Genomic DNA, 17,564 nt, shown 5'->3' with positions numbered 1-17,564 from the left:
AAGGATCATCAAATCTGGCTCCTGGCCCTGCACAGGACACCCCAAATTCCCCACTTTTACATCTATCCATGTCTCACAGGAGGAGTCGCTGCTCTGACCTGAGGAGGCAAAAAACCACAAGGAAAAGGATTTTGGAGCTGTGATTTGGATGTGAAATTTCGTTGTAGGGTCATGGGGTGTGTTGAGTTGGAATCATCAAATCTGACTCCTGGCCCTGCACGGGACACCCCAAATTCCCCACGTGTTTGCAGTTATCCACGTCTCACAGGAGCTGTCGCTGTTCTGACCTTGGGTGCCAAAAAAACACAAGGGAAAGGATTTGAGAGCCATGACATACATTTGAAATCTTGTTATAGGGTCATGGGATATCCTGAGAGGAAGGGGGCCAAAAGGATCATCAAATCTGACTCCTGGCCCTGCACAGGACACCCCAAATTCCCACTATTTTCCCGAGAGTGTTGTCCAAACATTCCTCGAGCTCTGGGCTGCACCCACTGCCCTCCTTCTGCACCACATCCTTTTGTGCCAATCCCTCAACCAACACCATTATTTCTGCACAGGTTTTTTTAAAAGCAGCTTTTAGCTCCAGTGAAAGATCCTGAGTGGACAAGGTCTAAGGAATAAAACTCGGTCTTGTCTCCAAAGGCTGCCCCACACAGCTGCCAGCACGTCTGAAGGGCTTCATGGAGAGAAAGATGAATTCAGTCCACACACACATATCTGCTCTTCAGCTGCCCCCTTGCCATGGATACATCCAAAAGGAATTTGGGAGTGGAAAGGTGTCACCAGGACCCAGCCTGAGGTTCCCAACTCCAGGCAGAAGCCATGAAAATATCAGGTCATTGTCACAACCGGAGCGTTCATCCTCAGGCTTCACCTCCTGCCCCCGAATCCTCTGATTTCCCACAGCCTCCTGAACATTCCAGTGGGGAAAAAACCCAGCTGGGAAACAGGAATCAGCAGGAAGACACACACACACAGAGAACACAACTGGTTTTACTCGATGATTCTTGGAAGTGTGAGGAAATCAAAGCTGGGGCATGAGGAGGTGCAGAGAGCATTTGCTCCGTGTCCTGCATCGTTTGATGAAACATTCCCAGTGAATCCCAGCGCTGTGGATCCCTTTTTCCAGTCCCTCCAAGGCTCTGATGGCAGAGGAGGAGGTCAGACCCACACAGGCTACTCACGGAGTGGAGGTTACACATCCTTTCCTCCGCGACGCCGCGTCCCGGGCGCGGAGCAGCCCCATCTTCCCAAGGAGTGCCGGCGGATCTCGGAGAATTTAATTACTGGGAACTCCTCACTGCAAGGCAGCTTCAAAGCCCTGAAGAGAGAGAGGGAGTGTAGATACAAAAATGCTGCTAGCGAGGATTTTCTTGCTATTTTCTAAGTCCGTGAGAGACTTTTCTCTCTCACAGAAGAGGTAGCAAGGAATGTAAACAACCAAACACCTGCAGCCTTGAAAAGTCTTGTTTACGGTATGGTAGAAAAATATTTTGACAACGGATGTTTTAGGATTTTAGCCAATGACCCCAAGGGGTGGCTGATCCTTTGTCCAATTAGACTATGAAGAAAAAAGTCTATAAAAGAGTTTGTAAAATAATTGAATCAATCAATCTTGCTACACAAGGGAGAATATCCTGGTGATGCACAGAAACCAACCCTGGAACGCTGGAGGGGCTGGTCCAGAGCATCCTGAAGCCCTCAGAGAGAACTCATTTATTCCAGAATTCTGTGGAATTACCCCCAGAAATCCGGATTCTCAGATGCTCAGACACGTCACACACACAAGAGGCAACTCTGGAATTTCATTCTCTGCTTTCATTTTTGGTTTGGTTTTGGTTTTTTTGGGGGGTAGGCTGTAAAAATCTGCTGATCACATGTAGCCTCTTCATCGTGAGGCTTTTGTAGTGGATGACCCAACATATGGCAGAGGGAAAAAAAAATGGGAGTTAAGGGAAAAAAAAGGGAGGAAAAACGTGCCCCCTCCTGTGATCACTTGGATTTTTGGCTGCTTCGATCACTTGGTGAGAGACAGGGGGAGGAGAAGGGGGAAAGATTGGAATAAAAAATAAAAAAGCTGTGCTGAATTAAATTTCATTTCTAGGTGGTTTTTCAAACAATAAAAAGGAAGCGGTGAGGAGCTGTCAGGTGTGAACTGCAACAAAATAACAACCACAGAGGAGAGAAAAAACGAAAAAAAAACCTGCCCAGAGGTAGAAGATAGTGGAAAAAGGGATCTGTTGGAATAATCCATGAGAGACTGAATGAAGCTGGTGACACAGGGACTTGGCACACAGAATATTTGGTTAAAACATCATTTTATGAGGTGCAAAGTTTAACACTTGCCAAAGCTTTGAGGCAGGGGTCGAGCCCTCACCTGCATGGGTGGGCAGGGAGCTGGCCAGGCTAAGGAAATGTATTTTTAGTGACCACAAATGATGCAAATTTGCTTTAATTCCCATCTTTATCAGTGATATTGCTGTTAGGGATGGACTCTCTTAGAGAAAAAAATCAAATCTCTTCAGTTCTTTCTCCTGGACTCCACCTGAAAACTCAAGTGGCCCCTTCAGCACCCAAAGAACCACGGAGGTGTTGATTTAAACCAGCTCAGGAATTCCCACATCTCCCTTGGGCTGGGCTCATTCCCTCCCAAATCCCAGGACATGGAAAGGCACTTCTGGAAACCCTGAGCTAAACAAAGGATTGATTTGGTCTCTTCTTTCCAAGTTGGAAACATCCCTTTCCCACCTTTTTCCCTCCCCGAGCTTTTTTTCTCCTCTTTCCTCTTAATTTTTCTCCTCAGGTCTGGATAGAAAAGCCGTGGAATTTTGTTTTAGGATCCTGTTTAGCCTCGGTGAGACCAAGTGGCAGAAATTCCAGCCCGCAGGAGTATAGACACTGTGGTAACATTGACAGCCTTCATTTACATAAAAGAATACTAATTATGTTGTATCATCAACATCTGTGATTCTGCTCACTGCCATATGCGACAGTGTGAGGAATTTAACCCTTGAGCCTCCCCAGCACATGAGATTTGGACTTTTGAAACGAAAAATGGGCTTTAAAGACACAATTTTCCAGGGATTCATCAAACAGCTGGTTGCTCACGGGCTCTGTGAAGTCTCAGCACACGAAATTTTCAAAAACCACAGAATTTATCCTCAATTTCCAAGGAGGAAGAGCTGCTGGGTTCAGCTGGGTACCAGGCTCCCAGGAAATCAATCCCAGAGCAGATCCAGGGCATTAAGGAATCCTGTTTGACAATGCAGGAGGCTGGGAGGAGATCAATCAGCAGCCTTTTGTCAACTGCTTTGGCTTTTCCTGTGCTGGAACAGGAGATTTCCTGCTTGGAAAAGGAAAGAGATTCCAAACACCTCTGTCAGCTGACAAAGCAGCTTTGTTATGTCTAAATCCAGTCATTCTCAGCACAAAAGCACCTTTGATGCTGCATTTGATATCCCTCACCTGGTTCTCTTTAGGCATCCACAGATAATTCCCTTGCAAATCCAAGCCCTAATTCCATGTACATCTGAAACTTGGGAAGAAATTGTGTTTCTTTTAACCCCAAACCACTTGAATGAGAGGTTTTTCCTCGAAAGTGAGGCTTCTCCACCCACCACGCTCCAGAGCTGTTCTTCACATTCAAGATTTCTCTTGCTGACTCATATTTTTGACTCTTTCCATGAAAAAAAAAAAAAAAAAAAAGGATTGGAATCAGCTCTCACATGTTCCAAAGGCAGCTGGAGCAGCTGCGGGTCCAGCCCTGCATCCCCCACGCACCAGAGAGCGAAATACATCCCTGGAAACGCTGGCACATGACTGAGGAGAGAAGTTTTCTTCTCTTTCCCACGTGTACACAAACAATTTGCCACCATCTCCTCCCAGGAACAGAGAGCTGCAGCTCCCAGCGGGAATGACAGGGCTGGGATTAAAGGAGAGCAGGATCAGAGTCAGAACCTGGCACGAGGTGGGGGGGGAAAAACAAACCTTGCAGAGATCACAGGGCTGGAGCTGCTTCAGAGATCCCAAATTGCTGCGGTGGATGGGATGAGCCGTGAGCAACGCCAGGATTTAAGGATGGGGAATGAGTACCTTGGATTTTAAAAGCCTTGGAAACAAACACTCAGAGCTCTGCTCTTTGCAATTATCACGTTTAACTCTTGAGTTTGCAGTTTGGTTTTTTTTCCTTCCCATAAAAGTTGATGTCATTTCAAGGAATCTCTGTAAAATTCTCCTTTCTCACCTACTTTGATCTTTTCCAGAGAAGGGCTGGGGAAGGAAAAGAGGGAGAAGGACAATACACTAAAGATGAGCAAAACTGAAATAAAATAACAGGGAATAAAAGGAAAATAGAGGTATTAGTTCAGCTAGTAACATTTTAGAGACTACTTGAAAACTTCTCACCTTGTAAATCACTTAAACACCGGGGCAAACCCCACTTTCTTTCCTTGCATGGCTCATAATCCTGGAAAAAAACTCATGGCAAGATCCTCTAACAGCTCCCAGAACCAAATGCAGCAGAAACAATTTGGCTGCTGACCCCTAAAAGAGTGTTACAAGAAACCACACGAGTTCATTCTGCTCCTTTGTGCCATTGTTGCACATTTGGAACCTGATTAAAGCCATCTGCAGGCATCTGTTGACAGCAGCTACTTTCTTTTTCTAAATAAATCTGCAAGAAGCCAAAAGAACCAGTCCAGGGGCCAGGAGCGGTGCTGGATGTTCGACCTTGGAATGATGTTTCTTTTATTTGTCCAAGAGGTGATTCCAGAATAAATAAAGAGTCCAACTCCTGGAAATCATCTGCCAGGACAGGTGGGAAGCTCAGATTGAAGGATTCTTTCACTCATTCCCGCATCCCTCTCCTGGGAATGGCAGAAGTGAAGCAGGGCAGCACTGGGAACTGCTGCCACATTAAATAAAGCACATTTGCCTTTTATTTTTAATCATTTTTTTGCAGCACTGTAGGAGGAAAAAAAAAAAAATCCTTGGATATTCTCGGTTTCCATCCAAAGCACATAAGGAATATACAGAATTTGGTCAAATCACAGTGACAGGGCAAGGGGGATGGCTTCAAACTGGAAGAAGGAAGGTTTAGGTTGGATATTGGGAAGAAATTCTTCCCTGGGAGGGTGGGGAGGGGCTGGGATGGAATTCCCAGAGAAGCTGTGGCTGCCTCATCCCTGGAAGTGTCCAAGGCCAGCTTGGAGCAGCCTGGGATGGTGGAAAGCGTCCTTGTCCTGGATGAGCTTTAAGATCCCTTCCCCAAACCATTCTGGAATTCTGGGGTCCTATGAAATAGGTTTAGAAATCTCAGGTGCAAACCCCAAGCACTTCCCACTCTGCCACCTCAAGGAACCCCTTTTTCTGTGGAACTCTCCAATTCCTGCTGCAAACACTCAAAAAAGGAAATATGGGGATATCAGCGAGATCTCCAAGAATTCCATACAACTCCAAGAATTCCATACGACGACTCCAGAACGTTCTTGCCCTGATTGTTGTAACCTCCCTGTTTGTGAGGCACCAATTCCTGAACCACATGTGTAACACGAACTTGTAATCCCAGCTGCACAGAAAATGGGGAACAAAATCCTGCTCCACCATCCACGTTCCAGTTCTGGCAGGAGCCCTCCCAGGAGGCAGCCCCAGCAAAATCCTTTGCTTCTGGAATTCCAGAATCACTGAGGTTGGAAAGATCTCCAGGATCATCAAACCTGTGCTTGATCCTCACCCATTCACATTCCTTGGATACCTCCAGGGATGGGGATTCCAAATTCCCTTCCAAAATACCCTTCCAATTCCTGACTGCCCTTTCCATGGAGAAATTCCTCTGGAATTCTTCCCTGCTTCTCAAAGACACCAGAAATGACAATTTTTCAAGGGAAAACCCCTTCATGTAATAGATATTCTGTTAGAAAATAGGAATTGCTGCTCCAAGGAAGGAGCATCACCACCATTCCCCCCCGTCCCCTCTCCTTAGAGACCCTCGTGGGCCACAATTACTCACCCAGAGCATGGAAAATACCCAGGAAAAGAAGCACAAAGCTCATTTTCCTTCTCTTTCTCCAAAAATCCAGCAGGGTTTCTCCCTTTACTCCTCTCCTTCAAGCCCTGCTGGGTTCAGACTTTCAAATTCCATCCCTGAGGAGCAACAATGGCCAGGGAGATTTTTCCGGGGAGATTTTTCCAGGGAGACGTTTCCAATTTTTCTGCAGCTCTTTTCCTGAGAACTGTCAGCTTCCTATCCCACAACTGCTGCCTTCCCTCTCTCCAGGATGGCACAACAGCCAAATTATAGGCAAATTAACGAGGAAAAAAGAGGAAGACACAGAGGAAGACAAATCCTCCACCTGGATCTCACCAAATCCTGAGAATTCCCAACCTTCCCATGCCAGGAGGGAGGTCAGGATCCTACAGGAGCCAAGGAAGAGCTTCCCTGCTGGATTCAGGCACTGGAGGACTCCACAGCCCACCCAGCTGTTCCAAACTCCAGCTCTGGGCACAAGGGAGCTTGAGGAAAATGGGATTTTCCTGCCAACGTCGCCAGCAAGTTCAGGTTTATGAACCCCTCTCAGTTAATTCCAACTCTGGAAGTGTTAAACTCTTCCTGGGAGTTTCCAAAATCCCTTCTAGGCTCCAACATGGAATTCTCAGGAATCAGTTTTCAAAGAAATACTGAAAAAACCCAACCAACCCCCCTCCCCAAAAAAAGAATCAAACAACCCAAAGCACTCGGATCAGGAAAATCCTATTCCCTGCACTGGCAGCATTCCTTGGGGGCACAAACAGGATTTCTGCAGGATTTGGTTCTCTGGATCCTGTCAGGAAGCTGAAGTTGCTGGATTTTGGCCCATCTTTGACTTTAGAGCACAACAAATATACAAATAAAGCATTTTTCAGGTCCAACCTCCAAATCAACCAAACTGCTCAAGATAAATGAAGTGCTCAGGGAATGGAGCCCCAGGGAAGGAGCAAGGATGCTCCTCTTCTCCCTAAAACTCTGGAATTCTGAGCACTTTAGAAAAAAAGCTTTAATGTCTTCAAGACTGCTTTAAATGTGACTTGGGGCCTCCTGGAAACTGGAATGTGCCTCACCTACAGTGAAAAGGGAATGAAATATTCCCCACTCCTAAAGTCTGGAATGGATAAAATAACCCGATCCTGCCTTTTTTTTGCTGTTCCCACTCACGGTTCCTGGGGAATTGTTGGAGCTGCACTACCCAAAACCACCTCCCTCTGCTTCCTGGTGAACTCCAAGGAGTCAGAGAAGCCACCAAACTCCTTTGGGGTTGGCTGGGAGAGAAATTTATGACTCCACCAAAAGACTTGGCATCTTGCAAGAGCTGGAATTCCAGCTCCACACACAAAGGGCTGCACATGTGTCTTCTATCCAACATTCCTTCCCGATGAAGATCCCTGGGAATGGAGCAGCGGTTCAGGGTTTGGAAATAATCATGGAGAGGCAAAGAGGAGTTAAATCCTTCAGTCCACGAAGGGATGAGCTGCTCTGTGTCTGCATTGCCATGCAAATGCAGCCACGCCAGTTAAAACGTGGAAGTTTTTCAAGTTTCAAGTATTTTAAAGATGAAATTTGAATATTCTTATTGAGCCGAGCTCAGTTTCTCATCTAAGAGATGAATAAAAGTGATTAAAACCTCAAGTACCTCTATTTTTAATTTGCACCTCTTGACTTTAGCTTTAGGACTCTCAATTTCCAGGTGAAATATTGTCTGTTCTTTAGGGTCACTGAAAACAAACCAACAAACAAGATCCATGTCCTACAGATCCCTGAAAATGTGAGAATTACTATTTAATGGCCCCAGATGTTAAAAAGCATCATTAAAATGCTATTTATGTCTTAGTTCACAGCTTTCTAGAAGTTAATTTCTCTATTTACTCCAGCACATAAAAACCCTTCTCCCCTTTCTTTCCACAGGCGTCCAGGTTTTATTTTTGGGATGGCTTTTGGAAGTGTCAATAAGCTGGGAAACACGATCCCAACACAGATCTGGGCATCGAAACAATTCCTGAACAACTGCAGTTCTCCTGAACCAGCCCAAAGGGAAGGAACTCGCAGCAATTCCCTGCCTCTTCCACCTGGAGAAGCCTGAAGCAGTTACAGCAAACACACACAATCGGAATCATCAGCCCGGAGCAGGAAGAAGAACAGAATTAGGACCAGCTGAGAGTTGATTCTGTCTGACAGAAAGTTCTAATTTCACTTTACAACCAGCTTGGCACAACTCGGGAATTCCCAAAGGATTCTGTGTCTACAGGGGCGACAACAGCAGAGGGTGATGTCCCATATCCTGAAGTTTTCCACCCAAACATCCCTCCTGAACAGCTCAGCTGGAGCAGGCAGGGGAGGAGCTTTAATGGCACAGAATCAGTGGCACTGACTCCAAATCCATGGGAAATTCACTTTTTTTCGTGCCCCCCATCCCCGAACTGTCGGGATTCACACCAAACCCAGCATCTTTGCTTCCCTTCACGCTTCCCACTGCGCAGGGATCCTGCTCCAGGGACAGAGGCACAGGCAGGGATCTGGGCCCATGGAATAATTAACCAGGCACAGGTTAAACCAAATCATCCCAACGTGACAAAGCAGGAGCAGAGATCAGCAGCCTTGCCCTCGGATTCCCACTTTCCCTGCCTTATCATTCCTTTTAATCATAGCCAGCCACACAAATCCCTACGTTTTTCCAGCCTGCAGGAAGCGTTTTTGCTTTTCCCCACGCTCTTTAACCATTATTATCCCACTCAGCACATCCCATTTATCACCAATCGGCAGGAAAACAACACATCCAGTGAGTTGAGGTTCACAGCAACAGTTCATAGATTATGTATTAAAAATACCAAAAATCACCCACTCAGCCTTTTCACAGGGAAAATCCTACTCCAATCCCACCCAGCTTCCCAACAACAACAACAAAACCCAACATCATTTTGGACCTGATCACCTTAAAGGTCTTTTCCAGCTTCACTGATTCCATGACTGCAAAGGCAGAGCCGGTTACATTCTGACCTCGAGCACCTTCAGAATTCCCAAACCTGATTTAATTCTGTATCAAAACCCAGGGAATGGCAATAAAACAAACCCCAAACCCCTCCGTGGCACAGGGATGAGGGGAAGTTTGGCAGCTCCAGCACCTCGAGGTCCTCTCGCTGCCGCAGGGATCCACGAGCAGCCGCGGGATTCGGCAGCGGAATCCCAGCCTCTTCCAGGATCTCTTTGTGACAGACACAAAGAGGGATTACGGCACGGAGTGAACACTTGCTAAGTTCTGGGGAGTCCTCTGCTGTTCTTTTCGGAACACAATTCACATCCATCCTGGCGAAATCTCCACCGGCCTAGGAACGAACCCATCCCGGCGGAGGCGGGAGCGGATCCGGGAGCCATCGGTCACGCCGAGGTGTCAGAGCCATCTCCGAGGCAATAAAGCACCAGCCAAGCCCAGCAGGCTGTGCCTTATTATCTCCCCAGCCAGAATGAACAGGCAAAGAGCATTGAAGAGAAGGGCACAATTCCACAGGCTGGGCTCAGAGCAGGGAAGGTGCCTCCGATGTGTTTGGGATCCCCAGACAAAAATAACGCCGTGTTCCAACAGCCCTCTCCAGCATTTGCTTTTCCTTCGCTTGCCAATCAGTTATTAGGGGTTTTTTTTTTTAACCCCAAACGAGCGAGGCAGAGCAGCAGAAAATTTTCTGGGGGTTTTGTAACAGCAGAAAATTTTCTGAGGGTTTTATAAATGCCATAAAAGGGAGTAAATCGCGGTGATTTCTCCAATTTATCCAAGCGCAGCGAGGACTTCGGGGTTTTATTTGTCTGACCAACAAACCCCAAGGTGCTCGGTGGTATTTATGTCCAGCATCCCTAAGAATTCCCACATTCCCATATGGAGAGTGCTGCTGCGTCCCCAGCTCTGGAAATAGCAAATCTCTGAGCCCTCCACTCAGACCCTGGGGCTCGACCAAGGGCTTCTGTGTTTTCTTGCCAACAAAGAATTAAGGGATTTACACATCCTCTTCCCCTGCTCAGCTGCTGGGCCTGTTTTGTGTTGGGAAAAGCGAATCTATCCAGCAATCCCTGCTCTTCCTCAGTGTCCAAACAGGGACCTGGAGCGGCATAAATAAAACTAAGATTTGTGTTTGCAGCCCCAGCCTCACCCAAGGTTTGTGCCTCTATTTTCTGGTACGAAAGGAAGAATTTCATTTGCTCAAATCTACCTTTCCCCCCCCCATTTCCTGATGGAATTATTCCTGATTTGCATATTAAGAATCCTGTTCTGGCTGAAATCTTTTTTTTTTCCTCCTGAATTACAGGCAGGATCTGAGTGGTGCCTTTGTCCTCCCCACAAGCCGAGGTCGGAAGCAGGACCCCGATTTGTGAACTCTCAGGTTGTTAATCTTCCTTAAGAACTGCAGATCAACCCAGGCCCCTTTCTGCAGCATCTGTTATTTTAATAAATTATCCTCCCAAGAGGTTAAAGTTCATCCCTTCAATTTGTCCTGAGATGAAACAACAACAGGAGAAGGAGAGCAAGGAGGGAGAGGTGAATTTGGGTTTGATGCCACGAAAAGCCGTCCTTAAACCCTTCCAACTTGAGGATAAACAGGATATCTCCTCCCTTATTCACTGACTCATTTCCACATTGTCCAAACCAGCAGGTTCCAACCATCCTGGGAAGTGCAGGAAAAGAGCAGTGCAAATTCCAAAGGAGATTTTTTTTTTTTTCCCCTCCCCCTTTGAAAGCCACTTGCTGTTTCCACCCTCTATCATGAATATTTGATTTCCTCAAAATAAACTCTGGTGAGCAGGATCTTCATCCCTGCTCTGCTTCAGGTGAATTAACTATTCTTAGTTAAATAGATTTGTTTCTAGTCTTAGTCTGATGACAGATTAACTCCTGACTGGTCGGATTATGGATTTACCTCTGGAACTAAATCACTTTTGAATCTGAGTTATAGCTATTAGTTCTTTATAGCTCAGCTGAACAGCTTTTAGTGCCTCCTTTGTGTTTTTGAAAGAATGATTAAACATCATTAAATCCAAGCTCAGGGCTCTTTCTCACAACTCCAGGGAATAAACAGCTGATTTAAGGGGGTTTTTTAAAGAATAGCAGTTTTACACAGATTTTTTCAGCATAATTAATGCCATCCTAAGTCTAGAATGGTTGTCCTTAAAATGAAAACAAGTTTTTTGTGCTTATGTGGTTTTAAAGGACATAACCCCCACTTTGTCCTCCTCACAACTCTCTGGATCAACCTGCTCTTCCCACATGGTATTCCCATTATTTTTCTCCATCTGCAGAAGACACAAAAAACCCACAAAATCACAGAATATCCTGAGCTGGAAGGGATCCACCAAACTCATGGAAGTCCAAATCCTGACTTCTACACAGCAACCAGCAGACATTAAAACATGGTTTGCTCTTAAATGACACATGAAATATTCCAACTATGACACCAGAAACGTCCCTGCCACCAGAAGAAGCAGCCACTAAGAGGAACCTCAATAACAAAAAGAAACCCACCTGTAACTGCCATGGAAAGTCACTGGATGGGAGAGCTGGAGCACGGATGCTGAAATCCAGGATTTTGGCTCCCTCATCCCAAATCAAGGGGTTTTTATTTAACACAGCCCAAATTTTGGTGAATTCATCTTGAAGCAGCCCTCTGAGCCAGCCACGACCTCTGAATGATTTAATTTCTCACTGTTAATGACTTGAAAACCCCTTAAACATCCAGTTCCACCAACACCCCTACAGACACATGCACACACCCAAACAGATACCCATATATATATATAAAAATACATCCCTGGATTTGTGTAACTCAATCCTTACACCCCTCCCTCCACCCAGAAAGCCACAGTGACTATAAACCCAAACACCATTAATCAAAAAAAGCCATAAACTCCTCATTCCATGAGTTACATCTCAGGTGGGGCAGGGGGAGGTTTTCATGCCCAACTTTATTTGCTGAAGTTCAGTGCATGAAGAAATGATCTGGGTCTGGGGGACCCCAGAGCAGAATTTATGAATAAAAATATAATAAGAAGGTAATACTCGAGGTAGGAGTCAGCCACAAATCTCCATCACTTTCTTCATACACACAGCACTTGTTATTGAACCTGCAGCACAAGGCACAGCTCTAAACCAGCTGAAATTCCTGGATAAAGTCAATCCCAGCACCAGGCAAGAGCTGGAATGGGTCCAGCACATCCAAAGAAAGGATTTACAAGAGCAAAGAGTGGAAGGACAAGGGGGGATGGATTTAAACTGATAGGGAGCAGGTTTAGATTGGATATTAGAGGAAAATTCCTCCGTTCGAGGGTGGGGAAGCCCGGGCACAGGGAGTTGTGGCTGCCCCTGGATCCCTGGAAGTGCCCAAGGCCACGTTGGAGCACCCAGGGATGGTGGAAGGTGTCCCTGCCCATGGCAGGGGTGGCACTGTTTGAGCTTTAAGGTCCCTCCCAACCCAAACTATTCTGGGATTTAGCACAAAGCCCAGTTTTGTCAGGAACTTACTGGAATGGAGTCAGGCTCAGAGAAACCGATCCCTGTCAGGGGAAAAAAAAAAAAAATGGGAACAAAGCCCCAGCAGTGCAGAACCCACAAGGCAGCACTGAGTGCTCTCCTCAGGACACTTTTAGGATTTCCAGCTAAAAGCCACTTATCACTTCACCACCCCACCCTGCCCAGCTCCTTCCACACCGCTTTTATTTCAACTCCAAACCCTCCAATTGTCTTCGGAAGCTTTTCAAAGCCTGGGAGAGAGGGGCAGAATGTAATTAGAGGACAGTATTTCTTCATCAAATCTAAAGCCGCCCACTGAAAGCGAGTGGGAAAATCCGGTCCCAAGGCAGCGCTGCCTCCATGGAGGGGATGGATTTGCTTTTCACAGGGAATAAGGGATGGGAGCCGTGGTCACCGTTCCTTAATCAGCTCAGCTGATCCCCTATAGAACATCTCAATGCAGGGACACAGCTGTGGCCCATAACTCTTGGCTTGATCTTCCATGCTTTGCCTGAAAAGCCTGAAAAGGGCAGAAATGCACTAAAGCTTTGCTCCAGTAAATTGGTCCTTTGAAAAAAAAAACAACCCAACCCCATCCCTGGCTGCACCCAGAGGGGGGGGGAAAACAGCTCCTTTTTTTCAGTGCCCACGGTTAGGGGTTGAGTGTGAAAGTTTTTGTGATCTCCATCAGCCCCCAAAACCATTATTTCCTTTTAGAAGCCAAGTTATTTAGCGATTCCAGCCTTCTGTGGGGATTCCCGTGCCTGAGGATGTGCTTTTTCCTTTGGCTTTTCAGTCAGCAAACTCCCAAAAACGTAGAAAAAACACCTCCTTAGTCAGAATCTTTCTTTAAATAGTCCATTTGTCATGACTGACACGTTACACAAGACACATTTCAGAGGAACTTGGAACTGTCAGATCCCTGGATTCCAGCTCTCTGTCTCCATTTGGAAAAGCAGCTGAAAGCTGAATTACAGAGCCAAGCAGAGAGACAAGAAAAGTGCGAGCACCGTGGGGAGGAACACGAAAAGCTCCTGGTTTTCAGATATCTTTTACTTCCTCAGTAAAGCTCTTACAAAGCCAGACTTCTCAGTGAATTACAGCATAATTACCTAATTAAAGGAACTCACCTAGCGAGCGTTCTTTCAAAAAAATCCCAAGGTATGTCCCAACAATTTGCCGTTTTCTGAGGGGTTTCGACTGATTTGTCACGAACTGGAGGTGTAACAGCTCACGTGCTTCTCATTATCATCTCGCAAAGCTAAAAGCTCATTAACAACAATTAGGGAAAAAATATAAACTTGGCAGCTTTGTGTTATTTTACGCCTACTTCAGACACTTCTTAACACTGTTGCCAAAAGGGATTTTTTTCCTTTCTCGCCCAGCAGAACAGTGGGTTTTAATCTGCATTTTCCTCAGTACACCAGGATATTAATTACTGCAAGTACACAAATCATCAGCTTCAGCTCACCTAGAAATTCCATCCCAAAGACACTGGCAAAGGGCAGAATCTCACTTCCATTTCTACTTCCTCTCCCCTTTAATCTGTTTTGTTTTCATGGGGTGTTCTGGCTGCTCTGTGCTGGAATTCCCTGGCTCCTGAGCCACAAAAGCCTCACCTGATCCATCTGAGCTAAACTCTCCTAAAACCCCAAAGTGAAGAGCATTTGTGGGCACACAGGGAGACATCAACCAACAGCTGAGATATTCTCAGCTTTAAATGGGATTTTGAAATTATTTCTGTTCAACAATTTGGATTTGCTCAGCACCCTCAGGAGCAAAGACTCGTTAAGGGTTTCACACTAATGAGGATCCTCTTCCTTTTCACTGGCATTGGAGGGGGGCATTTTTCCATACAAGAGCCTGTGGTGAAGGGTTTGGGAAAGGTGAAGGGTTTGGGAACAACAGGCTGCTGAGACAGGAACATCTCCCAAGGTTTCATTCCCCAAAGGGGAAAAAAAACCCCAGCACCAAACCCAACCCTCGATGAAATATTCAAGCTGAAAACCACAAAGGTTGTTAAACAAAGCAAGAAAACTTCTCATTCTCCCTGGAGAGGATTCCTGCAGAAAAGAAAGGACTGGAGGGGAGGGGGGATCTTTGGAACAACCCCATCTTCCCACTCCTCCTCACCTCAACCACTGCTCCCATAGACAAAGCTTTCAGACAAGTTATTTACTATTTCTCTGTTTATTTATAACAATTTTAAACCAAACCCCTCAGTTTTGTTTTGCCTCAGAGCTGGGGTCAACTTCAGAAAACCTTTCACACTTCCCCAAAGCTAAAAACACTCGGGAAAGAATCCACACTTAACACAGCAGCAGCTGAATTTTACGTTATTCTTTTAGAATTTTGTAGTATTTTGAAGTATTTCCGTTTGTTAACTGTTCTAAATCAATCCATTAACATCTTCTGAGGGCTGAGAAAACACTAAATTTCACTTTATGAGTCCCAGCAGAAGCCCTGTGACGTTGCAGTAGAAAAACAGTTAACGAAGGGAAAAAAGGCCAAGAAAAACAGGATCTGAAAGACATTTTCAGTCCTTTCTACTGAATAAACCACTTTTGCTGCTGAGAAAGTGCTTCTTGTCACGTGTTTGGAGGTGCTGAGACAAAACAGGGCTGCTTAAAAATAATAATTAACAAGTGAGTGTGTTTTAGCACTGAGGAAAACAACCTGCAGCGTGTGATGTGGGCAGAGCTGCACCAGCCACAAGAAACTCTCTGCAAAAAAATACACCCAGAGCAGAGACAGAACCTGAATTTTTTTCTGTCCCCACTGACCAATTGTCACCATGCCCTTCCCAACCCACGAGGCTGACCCCCAATTTCTCCATCCTCACAGGGCCTCCTGTCAAGCCCAGGGCTTTGGACCACATGCAGCCGGAATCTCGGCAGGAATTGGAGCAAGAGATTCCTTCCTAACAATCCTTGGACACACAACAGCCAAACAAATCCCCAGTTTTGGCTTCCTGGCTCTTTTCTAGCCCCTAACCCGTTGCATATGTGACTATTGTCCAAGCCCTGCTCCTGAACAAGCGAAATTCTCTGTAACAAACCCAGCTTGCACAAGACCCAGAATTATTCCACACTGGAAAAAATCTGCCAACTTCAAAACACCCTTTTCTACTCGGAGTCAGCTCGTATTCATCGGGAGAACGACCAGGGGAGGAATAAATGCACATTTATGGTTTGCTGAAAGCTCGGAGACATCAAACGCTGCTCACGCTTGGCACATCATTCCCAAATATTTGCACCCAGCCCGTTCTCAAGGCAATTAAAAACACCAAATAAAACCCCAAACGCTTTTGTTGCCTTCTCCTTTTTGGGTTTTTAAACATCACCCAACCTCTCTGACCCTGGATAAACCACAGCAGCCCCCGAGTGCAGCTGCCCAAGGCAGAGCAGCCAAAATTTGGTGAAAATTCCTCTCGGGGCAGCTCCCAACACTTTACAGCAACACTCATTTAATCCAAGTTTAATCCACACGGCTCCCATCCACAAGGAGTTTTTAATTCACAATTCCACTCATTTATCCCCTCTCATGCTCCAGCTCTTTCTCCCATCCTCATTCCCACATCCCAGCCACGTTTCCTCAGCTCCAGCAGCAGCTCAGCTCTCAGCCCCCTCCCCAACACCTTATTTTTGCTTCCAGCCCCCCCAAAGCATCCCTTTTAATCCGCTATTTTCTGCCTTCCCTCCGGATAAAGAACGACTGACTCTATTCCAAAAAAACTCCCGCCGAACTCCATCAGTTTTCCCTGGAACGAGGAATCACCGCCTCATTCCCTGGGCTCCACGAGCATCTTCCCCGAGCATTTTCCCCGAGGCAGCGGCGCGCGAAAGGACCAAATTTTGCATCGTTTCACACCAGACGAGCCCAGCGACTCCAGGCATCTTCCCCTGACTAAAAGCACAGCAAGGAACTCCGCAAAGTAAAGACAACTTCCCACTCTCCCAGCTCCAATATTTCGGGATAACGGGATGCTTTCCCCACGCTGTTCCTCCCCCGGCAGTACCTGGAGCTGTTCTGACACAGGGATCAGGCTCGATCCCTGCGTAACGCGATTAACGGGCGCTTTCCCTAAAATTAGCAGCTTTTCCAGCGCTGAATTCCCGTTTGGAGGGGCTCGGTTATGCCTGATCCGTGATTCCCGTGGCTCCGGGAGCCCTCGTGGCAGGGGGGGACCCCCTCGGAGGTTTAAAAAAGGGGGATTTTGAAGCAGTTTTGCTGCCTGGAGCTGACTCTCACCGCCAGCAAACCCAACCCCAAGCCCACCCCCGATCAAGCTCTGCTCTTTCCCCCTCTTGGGGACACAAACCCACGGCTTTTTGGGGTTGTATTTTTTTCTAAAGAAACACAAACCCGCATCGATTTTCCCCGTTTTCGTGCCCTCTCCCCGCTCCACCACGCTCAGCACGGGGGTTTAAAGGGAGTTTTTAAAGGGGTTTTCTCCCCCTCCCAGCAAAGCCACGACCCCCAGCACCCCCTCACGGTCCCGGGGAGGGGGGAACGTGTGGGAAGAGGGTCCCGGGAAGGGGGCGATTTGAGGCGGTGGAAGGGGGTCTGGGGTTGGTTTAGGAACGGGGTCTTGGGGAGGTTGAGGGGGGGTCTGGGGAGGTGGGAGTCGATCCCGGGGATGAGGGGGGGAATGTGGAGAGGGGAGGATGTTCCCTCAACAAAGGGAAAGTTGCGGAGCCGCCGAGCCCGGCGCGGGGTCCCGCCCGCACACAAAGGCGGCGACCCCCGTGATGGATGACGGGGGGGGGGGGGAGGAGGGTAACGGGGTCCGCCTCAGCCCCACAACCGCATCACGGAGGGGGGGTGTCCCTTTGAGGGGGGGGCACCAAAGACCCCTCCTCCCGTCCTCCTCAACCCCCCTTGTCCCCCCACCCGTCTCTCCCTCTCTGTCCCCAGGGGGGGTCGCGTCCCGTGTGTCCCCCCCCCCCTTCACCCCCCCGTCCCCTTTATTTACCGCCATCACCAGCACGCGCGAGCTGTCACCCAGCGCGAGACGCCCCGGCCGGCCACGCCCCCTCCCCG

The 17,564-nt window shown here is 47.2% G+C and overlaps 1 protein-coding gene across 6 annotated transcripts in view; it reads right to left on the bottom strand.

Annotated features, from left to right (window-relative positions):
- Positions 1-17,564, bottom strand: part of USP49 (ubiquitin specific peptidase 49) — a 29,328-nt gene extending 11,764 nt beyond the window's left edge. Inside the window, exons 1-6 of one of the 6 annotated variants that reach the window (XM_039565111.1) lie at positions 17,497-17,528; positions 4,408-4,965; positions 3,784-4,272; positions 3,621-3,679; positions 3,469-3,538; positions 1,188-1,324 (exon numbers count right to left, since the gene is read on the bottom strand). The gene's annotated coding sequence lies outside the window, so the exon portion shown is untranslated. Of the gene's footprint in view, positions 1-1,187; positions 1,325-3,468; positions 3,680-3,783; positions 4,273-4,407; positions 4,966-17,496 lie in introns of all 6 variants that reach the window. The other 5 variants (XM_039565114.1, XM_039565109.1, XM_039565113.1 and 2 more) reach the window with 5 other exon arrangements.

The sequence above is a fragment of the Corvus cornix genome, chromosome 26 (assembly GCF_000738735.6).
Source record: "Corvus cornix cornix isolate S_Up_H32 chromosome 26, ASM73873v5, whole genome shotgun sequence".
Lineage (NCBI taxonomy): Eukaryota > Metazoa > Chordata > Aves > Passeriformes > Corvidae > Corvus > Corvus cornix.
This window is presented reverse-complemented; position numbering and strand designations above follow the sequence as displayed.